This window comes from Topomyia yanbarensis, chromosome 3 (assembly GCF_030247195.1).
Source record: "Topomyia yanbarensis strain Yona2022 chromosome 3, ASM3024719v1, whole genome shotgun sequence".
In the NCBI taxonomy this organism is placed as follows: Eukaryota; Metazoa; Arthropoda; class Insecta; order Diptera; family Culicidae; genus Topomyia; species Topomyia yanbarensis.
Genome location: NC_080672.1, coordinates 305,189,840 through 305,203,166, shown reverse-complemented (window position 1 = coordinate 305,203,166; position 13,327 = coordinate 305,189,840). Strand labels below are relative to the sequence as shown.

General features: G+C 36.4%; 1 protein-coding gene across 6 annotated transcripts in view; it reads left to right on the top strand.

The window, feature by feature from the left end:
• LOC131693366 (uncharacterized) overlaps window positions 1–13,327 on the top strand; it is a 122,442-nt gene that overhangs the window by 34,238 nt on the left and 74,877 nt on the right. The window lies entirely within an intron of this gene.

The following is a 13,327-nucleotide window of genomic DNA, read 5'->3' as shown; positions in this document are numbered from 1 at the left end:
TTTAGGTATACACTAAGGTTTTTTTTAGACCGTGTAAAAAAACGTGCAAAAGAAACGTGTTAATTGCGAAATCCGTGTAAAAAACCGCGTTGATTCAGAAAACTATGCAAAAAAACCGCGTTACATACAATGCAAAAGACAGCCGATTTTAGGTTTCGAAGTTTTATCAAAAATGTCCTTTTGAAGGCAAAAGACTTGTACAAATTTTGAACAAGTTTTTTTTTCACGGATTTTGCAAGTAGCACGGTTATTCTAATACCTTAGAAGAGTTGTGGAAATCTGGAAAAGTCGGATCTTGAGAATTTCTTTCTGTGTGCATTACAACAATATGGTTGTTTTCGGAACAGTATTAACGAGTAAAACGTTTGAACGCTTAACCACTGAATCCCGGTTGAAAGAGCTATTACTGAATTTCGGGGTTCGGAGAATTAAAGGTAACACTGTACTTTTTATCTTGTAGACCAAACACAACTGAGAGGCCAGCTCTGTATTCATTGTTTATTTCTGTAAGTGTCATTAAACACTGTAAACTGTATCTAATCCAATACATGGTTATTGGATACCAGTATAACAGTTACACTGAAACAAATATCTCTTCGAATGCTGATACAACAACGAGTAGACGCGGAATTCTCTAAAACCTAATCAATATGGGTATTTTTGGAACGGGCTAGACGAGTAGACGCCAGATATCGATGTCTTTGACCGTTTTGAAAACCAAGATGGCAACTTCCGGTTCAGTGGAATTCTCTAAAACCCTATCAATATGGGTACTTTTGGAACGGGATTGTTGAGTGGACGTCAGATATCGATGTTTAGGACCTTTTAGAAAACCAAGATGGCGACTTCCGGTTCAGTGGAATTCTCTTACACCCCATCAATATGGGTATTTTTGGAACGAGATTGATGAGTGGACGTCTGATATTGATGTTTAGGGCCATTTGGAACGGGATTGATGTGTGGACGTCTGATATCGATGTTTAAGGCCATTTTGAAAACCAAGATGGCGACTTCCTGTTCAGTAGAATTCTCTAAAATCCCATCAATATGGGTATTTTTGACACGGGATTGATGAATGGACATCAGATATCGATGTTTAAGGCCATTTTGAAAACCAAGATGGCGACCTCCGGTTCAGTGGAATTTTTTAAAACTCCATCAATATGGGTATTTTTGGAACGCGTTTATTGAGTGGACGTCAGATATCGATGCTTAGGGTCTTTTATAAAACCAAGAAGGCGACTTTCGGTTCAGTGGAATTCCCTAAAACCCATCACTATGAACATTTTTGCAACGGGTTTGACGAGTAGACGCCAAATATGGATGTATGAGGCCATTCGGAATACTTCCAGTCTAACAGAATTTTCAATAACCCAATCAGTATTAGAGATGGTCGGGTTCGGGTTTTGCAAATTTAAACTTCTCGGGTTCGGGTCGGGTTCCGGGTTTTCAAATTTCAATTTCTCGGGTTCGGGTCGGGTCCGAGTTTTTGAAATTTTAAACTTTCGGGTTTGGGTCGGGTTCGGGTTTTTCTAATTTGGAATTTTTAAATTCGGGTCGGGTTCGAGTTTTTGAACAGATCACACCCAACCATTTCTTGACGCTGGTTGCGTCTACACTCAACACACAGTCTCTTTTTACACACTTTATTTACTTTACTGTACTTCGTGATACGAATGGATGACACATATAACCGTACTAAATTTTCCCACCGTTAAATCCCCATAATTTGCAAGCTGTTCGAATTATTTTCTTTTTTATACGAGTACTCATGAGAGAGCATTCAACAATAAGTGTTTCGTTTCTAAAATCTCTATGCGATTTACTTTTGATGATAATCATCAAGTCAAAGTAAATTTTTCGGAAAATATATTGGTTCAAGCAAGTAGAATCTACGGGAAATTGAGACAATCTATTAACGATGGCACTCATATGGTAATGGTATGCTAGCGCCACTATCAAATCAGTGGTACATTTATGAAACAATCACTTTCTGTCAGATTGTCCCCAGGCTAGGTCGTTGCATGATTCGGAATCCTTTATGAAAATATATGAATTTCCACTATTTTAAGGAATTAATCTCAAAAATATTGTGTGCTGTGTTCAAGTCATGAACGGATTTGTAGAAGTTTGGAGTCATACTAGCTAATAATGGGACATCAAGAACGCGACAGAAAATTGTTTATTTATTTCGTCAATCAAATGTAGACTACATTATATAAATATTAATTGCTTATATACTATCCTGCAAACTATTTCTATGTACTATGATGCCGTAAAGAGTTGAAAAACTGTTTTAAACTTGTTCGGGGCATGGTAAGGTCAATACTTTCACAATGCTCGTTATACACAGCCATCATCCGGTTTAGTGGTCCGAATTTAGCATAGTCTGTACGGTGATGACCTATCGCGAACAAATTTCTATTGCGTAATTGACGAGTAGGAGCATATAAATTTAATTTTGACAAAATGTAAGATGAGTCAATACGCTGCATGACGATATCGTTTAGAAACGAGATCATAGCATAGTCCCGACGTTCTTTTAATGTTTGAATATCTATCAACATACAACGTGCTTCATAAGATGGAAGAGGGAATACTGTCCATCTTAACTTGCGTAATGCATATAATAGAAACTGTTTTTGGATTGATTCAATTCTCACTTCGTGTTTTTTTATGAATGGTGACCAAACAATACTACAATATTCTAAAATAGACCGAACATATGCTACGTAAAGAGTTTTAATTGTGTAAGGATCTTGAAAGTGATATCCGAAGCGTTTTATAAAATTAAGCATATTACTAGCTCTATGAACAATTGTGTTGTAATGTTCCACAAAGTTTAATTTTTTATCTAAGATAACTCCTAAATCTCTTATTTTATCGCATTTCTGAACGGTTTGATTACCTAATGTAATTGACACGGAAGCCGTGATTTGTTTTCTGCTAAAAGTCATGAGATTACATTTTTTAACATTTAATTCCAGTAAACGTTTACAACACCATGTATAAAAGATTTGTGTTTCATCGTGAAAAACATTATAGTCATTATTATTTCTGATTTCTAAAAATAGCTTCATATCATCCGCATATATGAGAATATTAATGTTTTTTAAAATAAGAGAGATGTCGTTGACATATAAAATAAAAAGAAGAGGTCCTAAGTGTGAACCTTGCGGAACCCCCGAAGTAACTTTAATTATATCAGATTTCATCTCATAGAATTTTACTATTTGCTGACGATCTGTTAAATACGACTTAATCCAATTGAGGAGTCTCATCTCGATTCCCAATTTTTCAAGTTTGAATATTAACATGGGAATGTCCAGCTTATCGAAAGCTTTGCTGAAGTCAGTGTAAAGAGCTTCTATATGATTTCCTTTATCCATGGCATTTAACGAGTAATCAACAAATTCTAAAAGGTTTGTACTAGTTGAACGGCCTTTAAAAAACCCATGTTGTGAATTTGTTATTTTATGTTTGACTTGGTTGAAAATGGTTTTATTTATGATGGATTCGAAAAGTTTGGGAAAGCAAGACAGAATGGCAATTCCACGATAATTGCGAATATCAGATTTTTTACCCGATTTATAAATAGGTATTAAAAAAGATTTTTTCCAATCTTTTGGGAAAATACCAGATTCTAGTGACTTATTGAACAGCCAGAATAAAGGTGACGTAAGCTCAGTTGCTAAATTCTTTATGAAAGCAGGTGGAATTCCATCAGGTCCTGAGCCTTTAGTGGCATCTAGATCATTGAGACCAGACAAGATATCTTGAACATTAATGTGACTGACACCAACATCCCTTGAATAATCAGGAAAATAAGAAAAATATTCAAAGTCACGATCATTGTCTGAATAGTTAGAATAAGTTTCTTGAAAAAATGTTGCGAAGAGATTACAAATATCTTTTGAAGTTTCACCCTCTTTCCCATCTAAAGACATTTTTGATGGGAAGTTGCATGAATTCAACTTAGTTTTGATGTAATTAAAAAAGTTTTTTGGGCATGACTTGATTTCATTTTCAGTTTTTGCATTATATACAGTTAGTGCCGAAGAAATAGCCAAAGTTAGTTGGTCACGAATGTTAAGGTATTTTTCCAAATTATCCTGATTATTGTGTTTTCTGTAAATTTTGTGAGCTTTTTGCTTCCGATTTTTCAAATTAATAATTTCCTTGTTGAACCAAACTGGATTTTTGGATGCATGATTTCGTCGTTTTTTCGTGAGTGGAACTTCCTCCTGTATTATTTGCCATAAAATATTATAAAAGATCTCCACTCCACATTCAACGTTCACTTGATTCTTTAAAAGGGACTGCCAATTAGCACTGCTTAATTTATATTCAATATTTTCATAATTTGCTTTTCTATAATCGAAAACGTCCTCGAAGTCACAATCAATGAAATTATGATTCTTGTGCACAAAAATAGAGAATTCTATTGCTGTGTGAAACGTTTCATTTTTCCATAAGGGAGAATGAGATTCATCAACACAGAAATCTTCATTAATGTTTGTTAATAGCAGATCTAAATAACGATTGTGTTGATTTTTTATATGGTTTATTTGATTGAGTCCTAGCAATGCAATTTTCTCAAACATATATTGTAATGTTTCGTTATCACCAACGACAGGAAGTAGAATGCTCTCATTTTCAGAGTCAGGAATAAAATCTAAGTTGCGCTGATTAAAATCACCATAAATATGAACTTTGAATTCTGGAGGAAAATTAGAGATTATTTCTTCAGCTGCTTGAAAGAAAATCTCATATGTTGATTTGTAAGCTAGGTCCGGTGGAAAGTACACTGAGACAAAAATGTGGATTTCATCAGCGATATGTGCTTTAACCCATACATGTTCAAATTCTTTGAATTTTGGTGAGACAATAAGATCGGAATTAAATATAGATGAAACTGCGATGAGAACTCCTCCGCCTGACATTCTTTGGGTTAGTCGTAAATCACGATCATCTCTAAAAACATTATAGTCACTACCGAAAACCTCTTCACTTTTTATATCCTCATTCCAACTTGTTTCGGTACCTAGAATTATCGAAAATGAGGAGCCTAATATATTCTTATGGATTTCGTTCATCTTTACGGCGCTCCTCATTCTATTAAAATTTTGACAGTAAACCAAAATTTCAGTGGCTTTCGAAGAAGTTGGTTGTGATTCGTTATTCGTAAAAATATTGTTTAAAACTATTGTACTGTTACCAGTTGCGTCATGCTTGTCCTGGTCTGCCTCTGAGAAGTGCGTTAAAATTGGCGAAAACACGAACGTTCACAGGAGCAAGATGAACAATGATGTTTATTGTTATGGTGATTGTTGTTAAGACCATTGTTGTTTCTATTGCAAATGCTGTTTCTGTTGTTGTTGTTGTTGCTGTAACTGCTGTTTCTGTTTTCGTTGTGGTTGTTGTTATTTCTGTTGTAGTTGTTGTTGCTGTTTTTGTTGTAGTTGCTTATTCTGTGATTATTGTTGTTGTTGTTGTTGTTACTGCTGTTAATGTTGTTGTTTCTGTTTCCGTTGTGGTCGTTATTGTTTATGTTGTGCCTGTTTCTATTGAAATTGTTGGTGGTATTATTGGACTTGTAGCTGTTGTTTTTGTTGCTATTGTTGTTGTTTCTATTTTGGTTGTAGTTGTGATTATTGTTATTGTTGTACTTATTGCGGTTCCTGTTCTTATTGCAGTTGCTATCTTTGTTGTTGCAGTTGTTATTGTTATTACTGTTGATATTGCTGTATCTTGTACCCTGTTTTCTTCTCGATTTTTTACTCTTTGCTGCTTTATCTTTCTCTTTTTGTTGTTTAATGCGACGCTGTTTACGTAAGTCATATTCTGACCAGTCGGAGCGCCACACTCTTTTCGAACCAAGTGTGCGCCATCCATCTTTTGCCACTTGATTATGCTGCGAACCTGAGATAGCAGTTTTATTTGAAACGACGGTCAATTCGTCCATCAGACTGGGGGGAGACACCACAGGTGTCAAACGAGCATTATTAACACTGGTTTCCAGGGTACTAATTGTCGCGGCAATTGCCCTTACTTCGTCTAAAATATCGTCGCCAACAGCGCTGGCTTGTGATTTTATTTCGTCAAGAGCATCACGAGCAGAAAACGACTGGTTACCGGTATGTTCGTTGCATTGAGACGCCATGTCAATGGTTATTACGCTTAAATTTTGAACTTCGCAGCATATTTTTTTTAGCTCACGAGTCAGGTCAGTTGTGAGCTCCACCACGTACTCCTCAATGCGCTTCCTTGTGGATTCCATAGATATGTTGAATAATGACGTGATATGATTTTTTAAAACAACGAGCTCATCGGCCTTATTGACCGCGTTGTTTTCCATAGTGCGCGATAATGTTGACACCGCATAATCAACTTTCGCGCAGGTGATATTATTTACATTAGTCACCGCTTCTTTTAGCTGGTGATCAATGTTATCGAACAGTTCACCAAATGCGTTCAACTTTTTGATGTCAGCAGCCATTCGAAGATTGGAATCCGTTTGCGTCTTGATTAAATTAAAGAGCTGCTCCTGTTGGAAAAGCACTTTACGTGTGTCAATCCCCGTTTTAAGATTATGCTGACAATCCGAGCATAGAGGAATCATAAAAGACGTGATGTGATGCTCTTGGTGCCGTTGCACTCCTACACAGGCCGCGTGATACGATTTGTTGCAAAACTCGCACTTCCATAAAAAACGATCATCACTAATTGAACACGATCGAACACTGCACGACATAATGCTGACTATTTTTTTTTCGAAAATCGCGCGCGGCTTGAATTAAATTAATCAAATAAATACTTGTAGCGTAGCGCCGTTCAACTACGTCTACTACCGGTAACGGTCGACTAAGAACTCCGAAGAATTCTTGATTGACACCGTTCGACACAAGTTTAAGTTTGACCGTACCAACCAATAACGTGGGTGACGTCGTGTAAACTGTCGAATTCGACTTGCCAATTGACAGTGATTTAATACATGAAATAAATTATATAAAACTACTCTTGCAGGAATGGTTTTTGATTAAAAAAAACTAAAAATTTTGGTAAAGTACGAGGGTAAGGTTTATGAATCTGTCATCATTATGCCTCTTGTTTCCCCATGCGTTAGCCGTTATCCGATTTGTCCTACTTTCCGATTAAGATATCGACGATTTAAAAGTTCCTCAGAACATTGCAAATACGACGTTTAATAATAGTAAATAAAAATGCCAATTTCTCTCGCCAGTGATTCGTTTTGCCATAGGTAGACATAACTGGACGCGTATGGTGCTACTTCAGGTTCGAGTGATTCTATAACTATTTAGGATGAGTTTTGAATGATTCTTTAGGATGATCCTTAGATCTTCGGGATCTTTGGTTGATTCTCCGTATTAAAAATTCCGGTTCAGATCGGGTTTCTCGAATTATAAATTTTCTGGTTTGGGTCGGGTTCGGGTTTTTAAATTTTGAAAATATCGGATTCTGGTCGCGCTCGGGTTTTGCAAAATTTTTATTTTCGTGTTCGGGTGGGGTTCGGGTTTTGAAATTTTAAAATGTTCGGGCTCGGGTCGGGTTCGAGTTTTTCAAATTTTAATATTTCGGGCTCGGGTCGGGTTCGGGTTTTTGAATTTTTAAGCTTTCGGGTTCTGGTTCGAAAAAATTGAAACTCGACCAGTATGCATATGACTCTGAATTGAGTTCTATTGTTGCTATTTATTCTTATACTGTTTATCTTCTAATGTGAATAATGAAAATGAGAATAATGATTTTTTCGATTTTGTAAAGCAGGTCACCCCTAGTTAGTTTTGAATGTTTGGGCGTATTACTGCGACAATTAATTACGAATAGCCATTGAATTTTCAGTTGTACTGTAGTCACCAAAGCTCCATAAACCCGCAGCATTGTAAAATACAATGAATAAAATTAACATTGACTGCCCTCTCACCCATCAATTTCCTTTCTACGACCCACCGACTCGACCAATTCCGAACCGACCGTAGATGACCTTTCCCAACATGGGATCAAACCACCCCTCATAATTCAACTCAACTAAATCGGTCCCGAACCGAGTGGTATCCCTTTTTTTATAATTGCCCATCATTACGGGGAGGAATATTCACGCTGGCATTGAGTTGAGGTAAATACGTAGGCAGGCATAGGCTGCGAAGATTGAGTGCTGAATCTTCCAGCGCGCTCGACGACGGCTCCCTAGACGCTCGATAAATTTTCTTCGCCATCATCGATCTGTGAGTCAGGGTGCGCGGCGACACAGCGAGCTCTTGGTGTCGCTTTCATGCCCTACGGAAGCGTAGTGGCTGTACATAAAACAAGAGCACTTTCCGGGAAAATCGCCCAATCTGTTGAAGGCACCACCAACACATGCAACAGGAGAGAACCAACATTCTCGGAGTTTTGCGTCATGAGTGAAGTATATAAGCACCCGCACCGGGAGAAGCTTTTGAAGTAAGCTCCGCTGAGCCTTCCAGAGAAGTATTGTTGTGTGTGCTACTATTGCCACGCCACAGAATGCAATGGTGCTGAATCAATTGCAGCATGTCAAATCGAGCCCACTTGGTTTCGTGGGGGTTCCTTTTACTTATTGCCTTCAATATGTGTATGTATTTGTATTACTGTTATTTATCAGTTCGTTACTTGGTAATATTGATGTGAACAAGCTTCATTAGAAAAGTTACTGCAACATCTTCAAGGCATTTTTGGTTCGAGAATATGAAACGAATGCACATTGCACACTGGTACTAGTTCCAGAATAGCATTACGAAAGCATAAATATTAATGCCCACATAATTAGTTTCAGATCAAAAATCAACAAAAAAACTTCCTATAATTTGATAAATTTTTGATCCCCAATGCACAGTGGTCCAGAATACAAATTTAGCGGGAATAAGGAATAGTTTTTACTAAAACTAAACAACTTAGTCTTATTAAGTCTTTGGAATAGTTTTCGTGGTTTGTGAGCCTCTTCTTTTTGTTGAAACATCAGTTACGGTGGCTCCAATTTTACCAGGATCAAAAAATCAACGTTTTAATCTTTCTAGACAGAACCATACGATCTTCAGTGAAGTTGTAGAACGACAAATTATAGAGAAGATTGCTCCAGACATGTAAGCTCTATCTATCATACTTATCATCTCATTGCTTTAAAACTGAAGTAGTCTTCAGACAACTTTAAGATTGTTTCAGTGCGAATAATTAGTTTAATTTTTTCTAGTACCAGTATGACTGATTGGGACAAACAAAAGATAATTCTTTTTCAACTACAAAAATCTTCAGGATTCAATGTGTTATTGAGCAAAAAATGGCGATAAGAAAAAAATTATATTCCGCAAAGTTTATTTCAAAAAATCAGTATATCTAATTCTGCATATATTTATTTTGCAGTTTTTCTAATGTGAAAGAATCTTAGAAAATGAATGGAACCTTTGCGACCTTTGTCGGAATTCGGGAAGTTTGGGTTATAGGGCCTCTGGTTTCAATAAAATGTACCTTGTTGAACGTGGAAAATCCTTAGGAACAAAATAAAAATAGATTCGTTACCGGTAAAATTCAGATACATCAGACTTTTTGACATTTAGTCCCGATTCCAGTCCACGGTATACTAGCGACATCTGTAGAGCACATTGCACAAAATGTGATTCTAGCAACCATGGGAAACATTTTTTCTCAACTGAAGTCCTGGCAACAATGTCCACACCGCTTGTCAACAGCAAGATAGTAGATAAAAGATGGAAGAATTGTTGCAGTTGTTAAATTTGAAAAGCGAAATAGAACAATCGCCTATGTCACGTACTACAATTTCCATAGCTTAATGATTGCAATTGACAAATTTAAAGAATGCAGAGGTACGACTGCATTTTGAAAACCCAACACAACCATTTATTGTTACGGAAAATTAAGCAACGCAAAAATTGTTTTTATTTTCCTGTGAAGAAAGCAATTATTGTCGTTAATTGGTCGTATAATTGATTTCTGTCTCTATTTACTCTACTTTACCGATGCTCTTTTGGATTCCCGGAGACATCAGGTACTCTTTATTTTATTTTTCAGGCTGGCGTTTACTTTTACTATAAGAACAAGGCTACGTAGCTTATTTTTAAAGAGTTGGCTGTGTTACCGAGGTCATCATTGGAACAAGATCGCGGAGACACAACCCCTATAATTTCCTTGCCATTATCAGGATCAATTCGCTTCAACGATTTCATTTTTAGTTTTCCGTAAGTGAAAACTCAGCATGTAGGCTATGGGAGAATTTAATTTTATAAAATTCTAAACTCATGGTCCGCCACCACGATTCTGCATACGAGTACATGGCACTACTTTCCCTTTCAACGAAATCTTTGCTTCTATCTTCAGTGCAAAGTATGCTCGATGTTCTACGGTCTTCTACGTAACTGTATTCTGAAGCAGCCTAAATATGTAGTTATTATCATTCATAATAAGGGACCATCCATAAATGACGTAGCATTTTTTGAGCGATTTATAACACCCTCCCCCTCATTTCGTCACAAACTTATAAATACCCCCCCCCCTGGTAATTACGTAGCTTGACGGTAATCCCCCCCCCCCCCTTGTCGCAACAAAATTTAAAAAAAATAAAAAACGATTATATTTATTCCTCTTTAAAAAAGCTTCGTAGCATGACAAGACCCTCTACCCCACAAAATACAAAACTCCCTCCTTCCCCATCCCACGTCCCTAGTCCCACGACTTGATGTTTTATCGTTTGTTGGGTTGCGACTGATCATTAAATATATCTAAATTGAATATGGTCTGAGCGTATCTTCAGTTTTCTTAGCTCCTGCACACCGCCAACGTTGAAATTCTCCGTCAGTTCCGGCGACTGACAAATTCGAATCTATTACATACATCCGGGTAAATTCGTTACACCGAACCAGTTGAATTGACAAGATCCTAAAATGTATCTGTTCACCGATCGACATCGTGCAGGAGTCTACTAGATGATTTTGAACAATTCTTGCTTGGACAATTCGACAGGAACACATTTCTGGCCCATTGTGTTTGTTTTGGTTTGCATAAAATGAAAATAGCGGTAATGTTTTCAGGCAAGACGGTACAGGCGGCCACATTGTTCTAAGAATAAGCACTATTGTCATTTTTATTCGATAAAACCGATAAAAAAACGAATTTGAGGAAGAAAAACAAACAAATAACATAGTGAGCTGCCATAGAAAGGCAAGAGGTTTTGATTCGGTTCAGTCATAATTATTTGTATCAGTAGTTTCGAGATAAAAAGTGTCCCAAAGTGTTCGAGTCGAAAGATCCGTGGTGAAGTTCGGCCTTTTCTCTCTTTTCATAGTGCGCCAAAGAATCAGGATGCTCGTTCGGATCTTTATGTTTATTTATTTTATGGGTCGCGGACGCCATGTTCAATTTGACATGTATAAAACGAATACACTCAAAAGTGACGAATGTTCCCACCTTTCTTTTCCTTCATCTTGGTTTTCGGGTGCTTGCGGAAACGAAGTGATGCATTATGGCTATGTGTCAAAATCGCATCACAACCCAGTCAAAAAAGGCAAGTTGCTGGCTAACGGGGGGCTATTTGCTAACTCGGATTCGCTAATTGGCCTTAATTGTTCAATATGAAAATTACAAATAATACTTATTTGCGGATTTATTATCTATAACATAAACTTATCAGTATAGTAGGTAATCACCACCAAACTATAGGAAGATTCGTTGGCTAAATGAAGTGCACTAGACAAACAAAATACAAGCGAGAGCATGCCAATTGTTAAAAAAACAAGTTTAATCATAAACCAAACATGAACCGCCATGTTAGAAAAACGCAAAAAACGACTACGTCCATTTCAGCCGCCAGAAAATTTGTCTAATTATTCAAATTGCCTTTAAATCGCATTCGCAAATTGCATTTGTTCCTAGGGGCAATTCACAGGCGAGTTGAGTCAAACGTCAAACTGTTTAAATCGCCTGACCATGTTCGTCCGCATTTTTTTGACCGGGAATCACCACGCTCGGTGAGATGGTGCATTTTCATAATTTAAATCGACCTTTTTTCCTGTGGGCGATGAAAATTCATCTCGTGTTACGTCTGTTTGTCTGTGCCCTAAGGTTCAATAATATTTTGATTGTTTTCGTGTAGCTTTCAAATGGTTTACAATATCGCCTTGATGACAAAGAGATAGTTACAGGAAATGTTATGGGCTTTTTGAAAAACTTATTGTTGTTGATGAAGAAACGCGAATAACTTATGAAAAGGTCATATTAAAACGAAATAATTGCGTTGTTGAAACAAATTCTTAAATATATCGGGAACTATTTTTCTTCCTGAACATTTTTGTTATGAACATTTTGAGTTAAAATGGTGTTTAGAATCATATTCTAAAATAAAATTGTGTTTTTGATTGCAAATACCGTGCAAGACCCATCTACCGATCAATTAACAGCGATTTCTACTTCCAACGCTCTTTAAAAAACAACGTTAAAAGGCATTTCAATTCGATCTTCGTTTTCAACTAGAATATTAAATCAACTATCAAGGAAAAATACGCGAAAACCCCAACAATTCTAGAGTGCCATTCACCGATCACTACAAGTAATAGATATCAATTTGCTGAAATTTTTAGGTTTATAATTTTTTATTACCGACAAATTAGGTCCAAACATGTGTTGCAGACTTTGTTCTTCCGTTTTAAGTATAGTTCACTTAGAAATATTGTCCTTACACAGTTTTATTAACAGTTGGCTTTGAGTTAAGAGAAAAAAAGCGGTAAAATGGCAACGGATTTAATACAGCATCCCAATATAATTATATGGAAAAATACGAAAAGATGAATAATGAAAGTGTATATTATATTGATGTTCTACGTATTATTTCCATATTTCACTTTATTAATAATTTCTAAATTCCGTGCAATATTCGAGTCAAAACAATTTCACCGTCAAATTGATCGGTAAATGGAGGCCTATCGGTGGATGGGCTCTGCACGGTAGTATGAATAATAAAAATATGTCAAAAGTTGTTGTTAGGAAAACTTTTTTATTGAAAATTTCTTCATGATCCAAATACACTGAAAAAGTTTTTTTACGTCTTTAAAACAATAAACATTAAATTGTTGACATTTTATGATGGGGTAACGCGAGTAACTTTGAAAAAGGGCATAATTACACGAAATTATTGTTTTTGTTGGAGCAAATTTCCAAATATCTCGAAAACTATCGCATTTCGGTAGATTTTTGTTAAGGGGTTATATATGTTGAGATGTGCGAAAAAAGGGAAAAGTTTGAATTTTCGCAAATTTATGTAGCTATATTTTATGAAATATTTGTT